Here is a 13,598-nt window from a genome sequence, read left to right as displayed (position 1 = left end):
GAGACAGAGAAGATGCAGTGAGAGACAGAGAGAGGGACAGAGAGGGGGGAACAGATAGAGACGCAGTTACAGAAAGAGAGGGACAGAGACAGAGCGAGAGGGACAGAGACAGAGCGAGAGGGACAGAGACAGAGAGGGAGGGACAGAGACAGAGAGGGAGGGGAACAGAGACAGAGGGACAGAGACAGAGGGGCGACAGAGACAGAGAGGGAGGGACAGAGACGGAGAGGGGGTGACAGAGACAGAGAGAGGGACAGAGACAGAGAGAGAGACAGAGAGGGAGGGACAGAGACGGAGAGAGAGACCGCACTCAGATCGGAGAGAGCCTGGACCGTTCCCGGGGACATTTCGGTGATAGAGACAACGGGAACAGTGGGCCGAGTCTGGGAATCCGGGAAAGGCAATCTTTCTGAAGCAGTTCCTGCTGTCCTGGGAACGCAGGAGGAGGACGAAGGGAGCGGGACAAACTGACTATCACTAACCAGGTAAGAGACTGCAGCGAGGATCAGTGAACTAGCTGAGCTGCAGACAAAACCAGAAATATCTGTGATGGGAAACCAGAATCAACGTTTCGGGTCCAGTAACCCTTCCACAAAATGGGATCTGAGTAATAATCCCTGCCCTCTCCCTAAGGCACTGGACTGTGTATTTCTTGCTCCAGCCTGTCTATGTCCTCTTTACCTCCTGATTTACAAAAGAAAAGCTAAAGCTAAAGTGCATCAATGAATTGATCGAATCTGAGGAGATCAAGCCAAGAGAACTGAGCAAACGCTGCTCGAGCGAAACAGAACAGACCAGTGATTAATGAAATATCGCAGAGAACAATTACATATATCAATAGCAGCTCAGGATGCCCAGATACAGACACCTTTCAGTAATTATCAGGCTTCACTCAATCTGCAGCAGTTGGTTTAAGCAGCAGAAGATGAGAGAGGGTTGGGTGTAATTTTGCCCTTGTATTTGTATTTGGGGTCTGACAAGCAGAGAGAGCTTTACCCCGATTTGTTTGGAGATAGACTTCCCGTGTTTGGAAGCTGCCAGCGCAGACACCATTTTTCCATTTGAACAGTAGGTTGTGTGTGTCGGCATTTCTGCTGGAAACAGCTTTTCCACTCTTGCTTGACTGTACTTCAAGTAGCTCCTGCTTGTTGTTTCTTTAGTCCTCAGCAATATGATCGTCACTGCTATATTTATTCTCCAGCTTCTCGCTGTTGTACATTTTACATAGATTCCCCTGCAGTCTGCTAGTTGCTGACACGAGAAAATTGCATCCAGTCTCTTTCCCAAGTTATTGTATCACAGCAATGTCTTTTATTGTCTCTCCTCCTTCTCTCATGTTAATAGCTTTCCTTCTGTATTTTTACGTTCTCTGCCTTTTCAGTTCTCTCTTACATTTATGATTATTTCCTTTCCTTTCTTTTTTTTGAAATGAACATCTTTATAGTGTATTTTCTCTGAAGTCTATCCGTTGTTTACCCATCCCGTTGTGCCTGGTCAATATCTGTTTTGATGTTGTTTGAAGCTCTGCCTATCCATCTTGTGTCTGACATCTCTTAAAGTGAGTCAGTCTGTCTGATGCTCACTTGTCTTTTTGTCATATATCTGGTCTAATATCCTCCGAGCCAAGCTTTGTCTGTCCAGTATCCTTTCCTCTTTAGTAATTGGTCATCACTGAATCACAGTATGTTCTCGTGCACATGAAGGCCATTTGGTCCATAGTGTTTCTGGGCACTTTAACATTTTGCCGTTCTCCTGTCTTTTCCCCACAACCCTACACATTGTTTCTATTTAAAATCATCCAATGTCCTCTTGAATGTCTTGACTGTGCCTACCTTTGACACACTTATAAGCAAAGCATTCCAGACCAGTGTGAAAAAAATTATATTTCATCTTACATTTGCTTCTTTTTGCAAGGTACTTAAAACTGTGCCTCAATCCTTTCATAAATGGGAACAGTTACCCCCTCCCCTCATCTACTTCCAGTCCCATCATGATTTTTAAGCACCTATCAAATCTCCTCTGTCTCCTGCTCCAAGGAAAACAGTCAGAATTTTTCCAACCCATCCTCATAACTTGAGTTTCTCATCTCTGGAGTCATTATTGTAAACCTCTTCTGCACCCTCTCGAATGCACTCACATCCTTTCTAATCTTGATTTTAACCCTGATCTTGTACTCTATGCCCTTATCAATACAGCAAAGAAAACCGTATGCGGCACAGTGGTTAGCACTGCTGCCTCACAGCGCCAGAGACCCGGGTTCAATTCCCGCCTCAGGCGACTGACTGTGTGGAGTTTGCACATTCTCCCCGTGTCTGCGTGGGTTTCCTCCAGGTGCTCCGGTTTCCTTCCACAGTCCAAAGATGTGCAAGTTAGGTGAATTGGCCATGCTAAATTGCCCATAGTGTTAGGTAAGGGGTAAATGTATGGGTGGGTTGCGCTTCGGCGGGGCGGTGTGGACTTGTTGGGCCGAAGGGCCTGTTTCCACACTGTAAGTAATCTAATCTAATCTAATCTTTCTTTAACAGCTCTCCACCTTCATAAGTTCATAATGTGAGAACAGAATTGGCCATTTGGCCCATCGAGTCTGCTCTGCCATTCAATCATGGCTGATATGCTCCTCACCCCAATTTTCCTGTCTTCTCCCCATATCCCTTCAACCCATTACCAATTAAAAATCTGATAAAACCTAAATTTATTCACTGTCACTTTGGGGTAGCAAATTCCATAGATTCACAACCCTATGGGAGAAATAGTTTCTGCTTAACTCTGTTTTAAATTTGCTGCCCCTTATCCTCAGACTATGACCTCTCATCCTAGAATGCCCTACAAGAGGAATCATCTGCTCCACATCTATTTTATCCGCATCTTTTATCACCCAAAGCTGTGATAATTGAGCTGTGGCCATGCTCAATGTTTGAATTTGGAGGGTTATTTTTCTGATTGGAGATCTATGACCAGTAGCGTTCCATAAGAATGAGCGCTGGGATCTCTTTTGTTTGTAATAAACACAAATGATTTGATGAAAATGTAGGATGCTCTTCGAAAGGTTGGTGTGGACTTGATGGGCTGAATGGTCTGTTTCCATGCTGTAGGGTTTCTATGAAACTAGCCATTTATTCTATGTATCTTGAATACCTCAATTTGATCTTCTGTCCATAAGACTAAAAGATTTAATAAGAGGAGAATTAAGCCATTCAGTAGATTGTCTGCTCCACACTGAGATCATGGCTGATCCGATAGAAAGGGATGTAAAAGGGGTGGAGGAGTTGCGTACTAATAAAACAGAATGTCACTGCTGCATATGAAAGGCTCATGAAGCCTTATGGGTAGAATTTAGGAATAAGGACTATGGTGGGCCCCTCAATAGCCATCTCAAATTAGAGGACCAGACATGTAAGCAGATCATGAAAAGATGTAAAAACAGCAGGGTTGTTGTCGTGGGAGATTTTGACTTCCCCTGTACTAACTGGGACTCCCTTAGTGCCAGGGCTTAGATGGGGTAGAATTTGTTTGACACATCCAGGAGGGTTTCTTGAAAAAGATGTAGACAGTCCAACTAAGGAAGAGGCCATTCTGGACCTTGTTTCAGGGAATGAACCTGACCAAGTGATCAAAGTTTCAGGTGGGGAGCATTTTGAGAACAGTGATCATAATTTCAAAATTCCCATGTTAAGGGTAAGACTGATTTTTAGGGTGTAAGTGCTAAATTGAGGGAAAAGCTAATTAGGTAAGAATGGGAGAGATTAGATTGGGATCAGCAATTTGAGGGTAAATCTACATCTGACATATACGAATCTTTTAAAGGCAAGTTGATCAGAGTTCAGGACCATCCTATTCCTGTAAGGATGAAGGATGGCAAAATTCAGGAGCCATGGAAGACAAGAGATTTTGAAGCAAAATGGAAGCATATGTAAGGTTTGGGAAACTGAAATCAGACAAGGCCCTTAAGGAATATAGAGGAAGCAAAAAGAACTTGAGCAAGGAATTAGGAGGGCTAAAAGGGGCCATGAAATTTCCCTGGCAATTAAGGATAATCCCAAGGCATTTCATATGTGCATTAGGAGAAAGATGATAGCTAAGGAATGGTAGGTCCACTCAAGGACAAAGGAAGGAATTTATGTGTATTGCTAGAGGAAGTAGTTGAGATCCTTGCACCATCATTCACCAAGGAAAAGGGTGTGGATGATGGTCAGATCAGAGCAGGGTTCAAAATTCACCTACTCTAGAGATGTGTAAAAAAAGGTACCTGAGCAGGTCACCTGTATAGTGATTGTTCCCCAGATGGCTTCCAATGCCTTAGTTAGGGGGCTCAAAATTGTTCACAGTACTCCAACTGTGTTCCTGTATACTTTTAGCAAGATCTCCCTACTTCTATAATCCATTCACTTTGAAATAATGGCCAACAATCATGTGCCTTCCCTACTACTCATTGAATGTGGATTCATTCACAAATGCCTTTGTTCTGTAATTTGCTGTAATCTCAATCCATTTAAATGATATTTAGATATTCTTTCTGCCCAAAGTGCATAGCTTCACATTTTCCCACACTATGTTCCATCTGCTGAGTTTTTAACCATGCATAGGAGACTGGATACTATGGACTATTACCTTTACAAGCAATGAAATTTGACAAATTGGATCCACAATTGGCTGAGTGGTAGGAAGTGGAGGGTGATGATTATGGGATGTTTTCATGAAGAACTCATGTGTCCTGGGTTCTGCAGTGATCAGTGTTGCAATCCTTGCTGTTTGTGTTTTATATTAATGATTTAGAATTGAATATAGAAGGTTTGATCAGTAAGATCTCGGGCAATATAAACATTTTATTTATTCATTTGTGGCATGAGGGTGTCACTGGCTAGGCCAGCATTTATTGCCTACCCCAGAGAGCAGCTAAGGATCAACCACATTGCTGTAGGTCTGGAGTCACATGTAGCCCTGATCAGGTAGTGAACCGGATGGGTTTTTCCACCAATTGACAATGGTTTCAGTCATTATCAGATTCTTAAAAAAAAATCTAATTCTAACATCTGCTGTGGCATGATTTAAGCCCAGGTCCCCAGAGTATTGCCTGGGGCTCTGAATTAATAGTCCAGCAATAATACTACTAGGCCATCATCTCCCCAGTTGGTGGAGGGGGGAAAATGAGGAGGATGGCCTTAGATTGCAGGAGATTATAGACAGTCTGGTCAGTAGAGCTGATCAGTGACAAATGCAGTTCAATCCAGATAAATAAGAAGTAATGCACTTGGGAAGGACAACATGGCAAGAGAATACAGTTAGTAGTAGGACCCTGAGAAGCAGTGAGGGTCAGAGGGGACCTTGATATGTATGTACACCAGTCCCTAAAGGTAATGAGACAGGTAGATAAAGTGGTTAAGAACGTATATGGTATACTTGCCTTTATTATATTTGCCATGGCATAGAGTTTAAGAGCAGGGAGGTTATGCTGAAACTGTATTAAACATTGATTATGCCACAGCTAGTGTGCGGTTCTGGAATCCTTGTTGAAGGAGGGATGTGTTGGCAATAGAGAAGATACAGAAGAGTGTTGCCTGGCCTGAAGGCCTAATTGTGCAGAGAGATTGAATAGACTGGCATTTATAGCAACGGAGACTGAGGGGAGACATGATTGAAATTTATGAAATTATGAGTTGCATAGGCATGGTAAATGGGAAGGAATTTTCCCCTTGCTGATTAATGACCAAGGGTACAGATTTCAGGTTAGAGGCAGGAGATTTAAAAGGGATACGAGGAAATAAATTTTCACTCAGAGGGTGGTGGGAATTTGGAGCTGATTGCCTGTAAGTGGGGGTAGAGACAGAAACCCTCATCACATTGACGGAGTATGTAGATGCACATTTGCAATGCCAAAGCATTCAAGGCTATTGGCCAAGTGCAGGTTGATTACATTAGAACAGATATTGGTTTTAACTGTCATGGACTTGATGGGTTTAAAGGCCTCCTCTGTGCTGTAAAACGTTGTGACGCTGCTGACTCCATGTGTCATCTCTCCCCTTGAATTCCCACCCACCCATTTCTGAGTTAGCTGCAAACTTGTTGATAGAATATTCATTTTCTTTATCCAAATTATTTATACACATTGTAAATAATTGTGCCCCAACATTGAAAACCATTCAGCCATCTTGAAAATGATCCCCATCTTTCTACTTTCTGTCCTCTATTAGTTACATATACAACCTCCAACACCAGGGACAGTTTTCTTATTAAGTAGACTAATTTGAGGTATCTTAACATATGCCTTCTGAAAATTCAAGAGAATTTTATCCAGACACAGGATAAGGACAGCTGGGTTACAATCAGGGGGAGGAAAGGAACCGATGGTCAGAGCAGGGATCCCCTGTTGCCGTTCCCCTTAGCAATAAGTATACCGTTTTGGATACTGCTGGAGGGGACAGCCTACCAGGGGAAAGCCATAGTTCTCAGGTCTCTGGCACTGAGCCTGGCACTGTGGCTCAGAAAGGAAGGTGGGGGTGGGGGGTAAATAGAAAAGCACTAGTAGTAGGGGACTCAATAGTTAGACAGATTGACAGGAGATTTTGTCATCAGGAATGGGACTCCCGGAAGGTATGTTGCCTCCATGGTGCCAGGGTCCGGGATGTTGCCAATCGGGTTTATAAGATTCTGAAGGTAAGCAGCCAGAAATCATGGTACATATTGGCACCAATGATATAGCCAGGAAAGGGATTGAGGATCTGAAAAGTGACTACAGAGAGTTAGAGCTGAAGAGCAGGACAAGTAGAGTTTGCTACTGGAGCCACGAGATAGTGAGATGAGGAACAGTCAGCGAATGCAGCTTAACAAGGCTGGTGCAGGATACCTTGACCATTGGGATACCTTCTGGGGAAGGTGGGTCCTGTACATGAAGGATGGGGGTACAAATGTCCTGAGTGGGAGATTTGCTCATGCGATTCAGGAGGGTTTAAACTAGTTTGGCAGGGGGGTGGAAATCAGAGCCACATGTCTGACAGGGGGTCAGTTGCAGACAGGACAATGACAGGGTATATTGAATCCATCAGGAAGGTTTCTCACGCAGTGAAACAAAGGGATTGGTTAAAATGTGCCTGCTTTAATGCAAGGAGTGTCTGGAATAAGCCTGATGAACTTAGAGCATGGATTAGTACTTGGGGCTACGATATTGTGGCCATAACGGAGACATGGGTTTCACAGGGGCAGGAAAGGTTGCTTGATGTTCCAGGGTTTAGAATGTTTAAAAAGAACAGGGAGGGTGGAAAAAGAGGAGGGGGTGTAGCATTGCTAATCAGGGAGTGTATCACAGCTACAGAAACAAAGGTTGTTGAGGAAGGTTTGTCTACTGAGTCAGTATGGGTGGAAGTTAGGAACAGCAAGGGAACAGCCACTGCATTGGGGGTTTTCTACAGACCACCTAATAGCAGTAGAGAGATTGAAGATCTCATAGGGGGGCAGATTCTGGAAAAATGCAAAAGTAGCAGGGTTGTTGTTATGGGTGATTTTAACTTTCCCAATATCGACTGGAACCTCCTAAGTGCAGATGGAGCCGTTTTTGTCAGGAGTGTTCAGGAAGGTTTCCTTACTCAGTATGTAGACAGACCAATGAGGGGAGAGGCCATTTTGGATTTGGTGCTCGGCAACGAGCCAGGACAGGTGTCAGATCTCGTGGTGGGAGAGCACTTTGGTGAAAGTGATCACAATTACCTCACATCTAGCATAGCCTTGGAGAGGGAAAGGAGCAGTTACTGAGGCAAGATATTTAATTGGGGAAAAGGAAATTATGACGCTATCAGACAGGAATTGAGAAGTACAGACTGGAAGCAATTGTTCCACAGAGAGGGCACAGCTGACATGTGGAAACTATTTAAGAGCAGTTGTTGCGAGTGATGCTCAAATTTGTTCCTCTGAGACAGGTAAGAAGGGGTAAGATTAAGGAACCTTGGATGACGAGAACAGAGGAACTTCTTGTCAAAAGGAAGAAGGTAGCTTACGTAAGGTGGAGGAAGCAATGATCTAGCACACCTTTGGAGGATTACAGGCTTGCTAGAAAGGAGCTCAGAAATGGACTGAGGAGAGCCAGGAGGGGGCACGAAAAAGGCTTGGCAAGACGGATTAGGGAGAACCCAGAGGCATTTTACTCATACGTGAGGAATAAGAGAATGCTCAGGGAGAATGTAGGGCCGATCAGGGATAGCGGAGGGAATTTGTGCATGGAGTCTGAGCAGATAGGGGAAGCCCTAAGTGAGTTTTTTGCTTCAGTTTTCACCAAGGAAAGGGAGCTTGTTGTAAATGAAAACTTAGAGGAGCTGGGAAACAGTTTTGACCAGATCAAGACTGATGAAGTTGATGTGCTAGAAATTTTGGAAAACATTAAGATTGATAAGTCCCCAGGGCCAGACCAGATTTATCCTAGGCTGCTCTGGGAAGTGGGAAAGGAGGTTGCTAAGCCACTGGCGAGGATATTTGCCTCCTCACTCTCCACGGGAGTCGTACCAGAGGATTGGAAGGAGGCGAATGTTGTTCCACTTTTCAAGAAGGGTAATAGGGAAATCCCTGGCAATTACAGACTAGTCAGTCTTACTTCTGTGGTCAGCAAAGTTGTGGAAAGAATTGAGGGATAGGATTTATGACTATTTGGCAAAGCATAGTGTGATTAAAGGCAGTCAGCATGGCTTTGTGAGGGGCAGGTCATGCCTCACAAATCTTATTGAGTTCTTTGAGGAGGTGTCAAGACAGGTCGATAACGGTAGAGCAGTGTATGTGGTGTATATGGATTCCAGCAAGGCATTTGATAGGGTTCCCAATGGTAGGCTCATTCATAAAGTCAGGAAGTATGGGATACAGAGAGATTTGGCTATCTGAATTCAGAAGGCAGAGAGTGGTTGTAGGTGGAAAATATTCTGCCTGTAGGACAGTGTTGAGTAGGGTCCCACAGAGGTTCTTGGGCCTCTGCTCTTTGTAGTTTTTATAAATGACTTGGATGAGGAGGTTGAGGGGTGGGTTAGTAAATTTGCAGATGACACAAAGGTTGGAGGTTTCATCGATAGTATAGAGTGCTACTGTAGGCTGCAGCGTGACATAGACAGGATGCAGAACTGGACTGAGGAATGGCAGATGGAGTTCAACCTGGATAAATGTGAAGTGATGCATTTTGGAAGATCGAACTCGAATGCTGAATATAGGATTAAAGACAGGATTCTTGGCAGTGTGGAGGAACAGAGGGATCTGGGTGTGTAAGTACATAGATCCCTCAAAGTTGCCACCCAAGTGGATAGGGTTGTTAAGAAAGCATATGGTGTTTTGGCTTTCATTAACAGGGGGATCGAATTTAAGAGCCGCGAGATCTTACTGCAGGTCTACAAGTCCCTGGTGAGACTACACTTGTGTCCAGTTCTGGTCGCCCTACTATAGGAAAGATACAGAGGCTTTGGAGAGGGTGCAAAGAAGGTTTAGATTAGATTACTTAGTGTTGAAACAGGCCCTTCGGCCCAACAAGTCCACACCGACCCATCGAAGCACAACCCACCCAGACCCATTCCCCTACATTTACCCCTTCACCTAACACTACGTGCAATTTAGCATGGCCAATTCACCTAACCTGCACATTTTTGGACTGTGGGAGGAAACCAGAGCACCCGGAGGAAACCCACGCAGACAAGGGGAGAATGTGCAAACTCCATGCAGTCAGTCGCCTGAGGTGGGCTTTGAACCCGGGTCTCTGGCGCTGTGAGGCAGCAGTGCTAACCACTGTGCCACCATGCCGCCCACAGGATGCTGCCTGGACTGAAGGGCTTGCCGTATGAAGAAAGATTTAATAAGCTTGGACTTTTCTCTCTGGAGAGAAGGAGGAAGGGAGTAGACCTGATCGAGGTATACAAAATAATGTGATCAAGCAAGTCGTACAGCTTCATAAACGAGAAATCCTACCTGACAAATTTAATAGAATTTGAACATAGTACATCAAAAAGTATATCACAGAACAGGCCCTTAGGCCCTCGATGTTGTGCTAAATCCTAATGTAAAATATAGTAATTTAACCTACGCTGCCCTCAACTCACTGCTATCCATGTGCATGTCCAGCAGTCGCTTAAATGTCCCCAATGACTTCGCTTCCACCACCTCAACTGGTAATGCATTCCATGCATTCACAATTCTCTGCGTAAAGAACCTACCTCTGATGTCTCCTTTATACCTTCCTCCCAATATCTTCAAACTATGATTTCTCGTACCAGTCAATCCTGCCCTGGGGAAAGGTCTCCAGGGAATAGATAGAGTCAATAGCCAGAGACCTTTCCCCAGGGCAGGATTGACTGGTACGAGAAATCATAGTTTGAAGATATTGGGAGGAAGGTATAAAGGAGACATCAGAGGTAGGTTCTTTACGCAGAGAATTGTGAATGCATGGAATGCATTACCAGTTGAGGTGGTGGAAGCGAAGTCATTGGGGACATTTAAGCGACTGCTGGACATGCACATGGATAGCAGTGAGTTGAGGGCAGCGTAGGTTAAATTACTATATTTTACATTAGGATTTAGCACAACATCGAGGGCCTAAGGGCCTGTTCTGTGATATACTTTTTGATGTACTATGTTCAAATTCTATTAAATTTGTCAGGTAGGATTTCTCGTTTATGAAGCTGTACGACTTGCTTGATCACATTATGATTAGATTAGATCCCTTTAGCCCCAACAGTCCACGCCGTCCCTCTGAAGAACAACCCATTCAGACCTATTTCACTCTGACTAATGCACCTAACACTATGGGCAATTTCACATGGCCAATTCACCTGGCTGGCACATCTTTGGACTATGGGAGGAAACCCACGGAAAGAATGTGCAAACTCCACACAGACAGTCACCCGAGGCTGGAATTGAACCTGGGACCCTGGTGCTATAAGGCAGCAGTACTAACCACTGAGCCACCGTGTATTTCTAAATATCACCTGTTAGTTCAGTCACCCTTAATGACTTAAGTGGAGGTACACCCAGGTCTGATTACTCCTGAACCCCGTTTAGAATTGCAGCCCCTATCTTATATTCCCTTTCTAACTTCTTCTGACCAAAATGCATCACCTCACATTTCGCTGCTCTGCCATTCAATAAGATCATGGCTAATCTGTGGTTTCACTCCATATGCCTGCCTTGGGCTTCTCTCTCTTGATAGCCTTGCTTAATAAACAAAATTGTCTATCGCAGATTTAAATGTAGCCATTAAATTAGTTTTGACCACTATTTGAGGAAGAGAGTTCTAAACTCCCATCATGCTTTGCATGTAGAAGTCCTTTCTGATATCTCTCCTGATTAGAGGTGATCAGCCACTAATTCTCAGATGATGTCCCTTGGTTCAAGAAACTGCAACCCCGTGGAAATAGTGAATCTTTATTTATCCTGTATTTCCCTGTTAATGTTCTGAAGACTTTGATGAGATTAACCCTTAACCTTTTGAATTCTAGAGAATGAAGGCATAATTTGTATATTCTCTCTTCTTAATGTAACCCCAAAATCCAGATATCATCCTTGTAAACCTGCACTGAATTCTCTCCAGGGCTAAACCATCCTTGTTAGGGTATGGTGCCTAGATCTGCTCAGAGTGCTTTAAGTGGGGAGAAAGTGAGTCTGCAGATGCTGGAGATCAAAGTTGAAACTTTATTGCTGGAACAGCACAGCAGGTCAGGCAGCATCCAGGGAACAAGAGATTCGACGTTTCGGGCACAGGCCCTTCTTCAGGAATGAGCAGAGAGTGTTCAGCAGGAGAAGATAAAAGGTAGGGAGGAGGGACTTGGAGGAGGGGAGTTGGAAATGTGATAGGTGGAAAGAGGTCAAGGTGAGGGTGATAGGTCGGAGTAGGGTGGAGGCGGAGAGGTCAAGAAGAAGACTGCAGGTCAGGAAGGCGGTGCCGGGCTGGAAGGATCCGGCTGAGACAAGGTGGGGGGAGGGGGGATGAAGAAACTGGTGAAGTCCAAGTTCATCCCCTGCGGTTGGAGGGTTCCCAGTCGGAAGATAAGACGCTCCTCCTCCGACCGTCGGGTTGTTGTGGTTTGGCGGTGGATGAGTCCAATGACCTGCATATCCTCGGTGGAGTGGGAGGGGGAGTTGAAATGCTGTGCCACAGGTTGGTTGGGTTGGTTCGTCCGGGTGGCCCAGAGGTGCTCCCTGAATCGCTCCGCAAGTAGGCGGCCTGTCTCCCCAATATAGAGGAGGCCACACCGGCTGCAGCGGATGCAGTAGATGATGTGGGTGGAGGTGCAGGTGAATCTGTGGCGGATATGGAAGTTTCCCTTGGGGCCTTGGAGAGAAGTGAGGGGGGAGGTGTGGGCGCAAGTGTTGCACCTCCTGCGGTTGCAAGGGAAGGTGCCGGGAGTGGTGGTTGGGTCGGTGGGGGGTGTGGATCTGACAAGGGAGTCGCGGAGGGAGTGGTCTCTACGGAAAGCTGATAGGGGAGGGGAGGGAAATATATCCTTGGTGCTGGGGTCTGTTTGGAGGTGGCGGAAGTGACGGCGGATGATGCGCTGTACATGGAGATTGGTGGGGTGGTAGGTGAGGACCAGTGGGGTTCTGTCCTGGTGGCGGTTGGAGGGGCGGGGCTCAAGGGCGGAGGAGCGGGAAGTGGAGGAGATGCGGTGGAGGGCACCGTCGACCACGTCGGGGGGGAAATTGCGGTCCTTGAAGAAGGAGGCCATCTGTGTTGTACGTATTTTGAACTGGTCCTCCTGGGAGCAGATGCGGCGGAGACGAAGGAATTGGGAGAATGGGATGGCGTTTTTACAGGGGGCAGGATGGGAGGAGGTGTAGTCCAGGTAGCTGTGGGAGTCGGTAGGTTTGTAGTAGATGTCCGTGTTGATTCGGTCGCCTGAGATAGAAACAGAAAGGTCTAGGAAGGGGAGGGAGGAGTCCGAGACTGTCCAGGTGAATTTGAGGTCGGGGTGGAAGGTGTTGGTGTAGTGGATGAACTGTTCAACCTCCTCGTGGGAGCACGAGGTAGCGCCGATACAGTCATCAATGTAGCGAAGAAAAAGATGGGGGGTGGGGCCAGTGTAGTTGCGGAAGATGGATTGTTCCACATACCCTACAAAGAGGCAGGCATAGCTGGGGCCCATGCGGGTGCCCATGGCTACTCCTTTTGTTTGGAGAAAGTGGGAGGATTGGAAAGAAAAGTGGGGTCTAACTATGCTTTTGTAGAATTGCAGTACAATGTCTGCATCCCAATCCTCCAACCCTTTAGATATGAGGGCCAGCATTCCTTTGGACGACTTAACTATTTTCTGCAATTGTTTGTGCCATTTCAAAGAGCCATGCACCTGAACCCCTGAATCTCTGAACATCCATTGTATTTAACTTCATGCCTTGTAAAAAATATTCAGATCTATCCTTTTCCAGCCTGAAATAGATAACCTCATGCTTGCTTATATTAAAATTCAACTACCACAAACTTTTTTTTAGAATCCCTACAGTGTGGAAACAGGCCATTTGGCCCAACAAGTCCACAACAACCCTCTGAAAAGTATCCCACCCAGACCCATTCCCTTACCCTATTACTCTACATTTCCCCTGATTAATGCACCTAGCCTACACATCCCTGAACACTATGGGCAATTTAGCATGGC

At 45.4% G+C, this 13,598-nt stretch overlaps 1 protein-coding gene across 2 annotated transcripts in view; it reads left to right on the top strand.

Annotated features, from left to right (window-relative positions):
* The first annotated feature begins 243 nt into the window (after positions 1 to 243).
* The window catches only part of LOC122540028 (corticotropin-releasing hormone receptor 1-like), a 366,881-nt gene continuing 353,526 nt past the window's right edge, over positions 244 to 13,598 (top strand). Inside the window, exon 1 of one of the 2 annotated variants that reach the window (XM_087977957.1) lies at positions 244 to 485. The gene's annotated coding sequence lies outside the window, so the exon portion shown is untranslated. The remainder of the gene's footprint in view (positions 486 to 13,598) is intronic. The other variant, XM_087977956.1, reaches the window with a different exon arrangement.

This window comes from Chiloscyllium plagiosum, unplaced genomic scaffold, assembly GCF_037043375.1.
Source record: "Chiloscyllium plagiosum isolate Xiang-an unplaced genomic scaffold, Cpla_swu_hap1 HiC_scaffold_32, whole genome shotgun sequence".
NCBI lineage: Eukaryota > Metazoa > Chordata > Chondrichthyes > Orectolobiformes > Hemiscylliidae > Chiloscyllium > Chiloscyllium plagiosum.
Note: the sequence above shows the minus strand (reverse complement) of the source record. Positions and strands in the feature narration are given on the sequence as shown.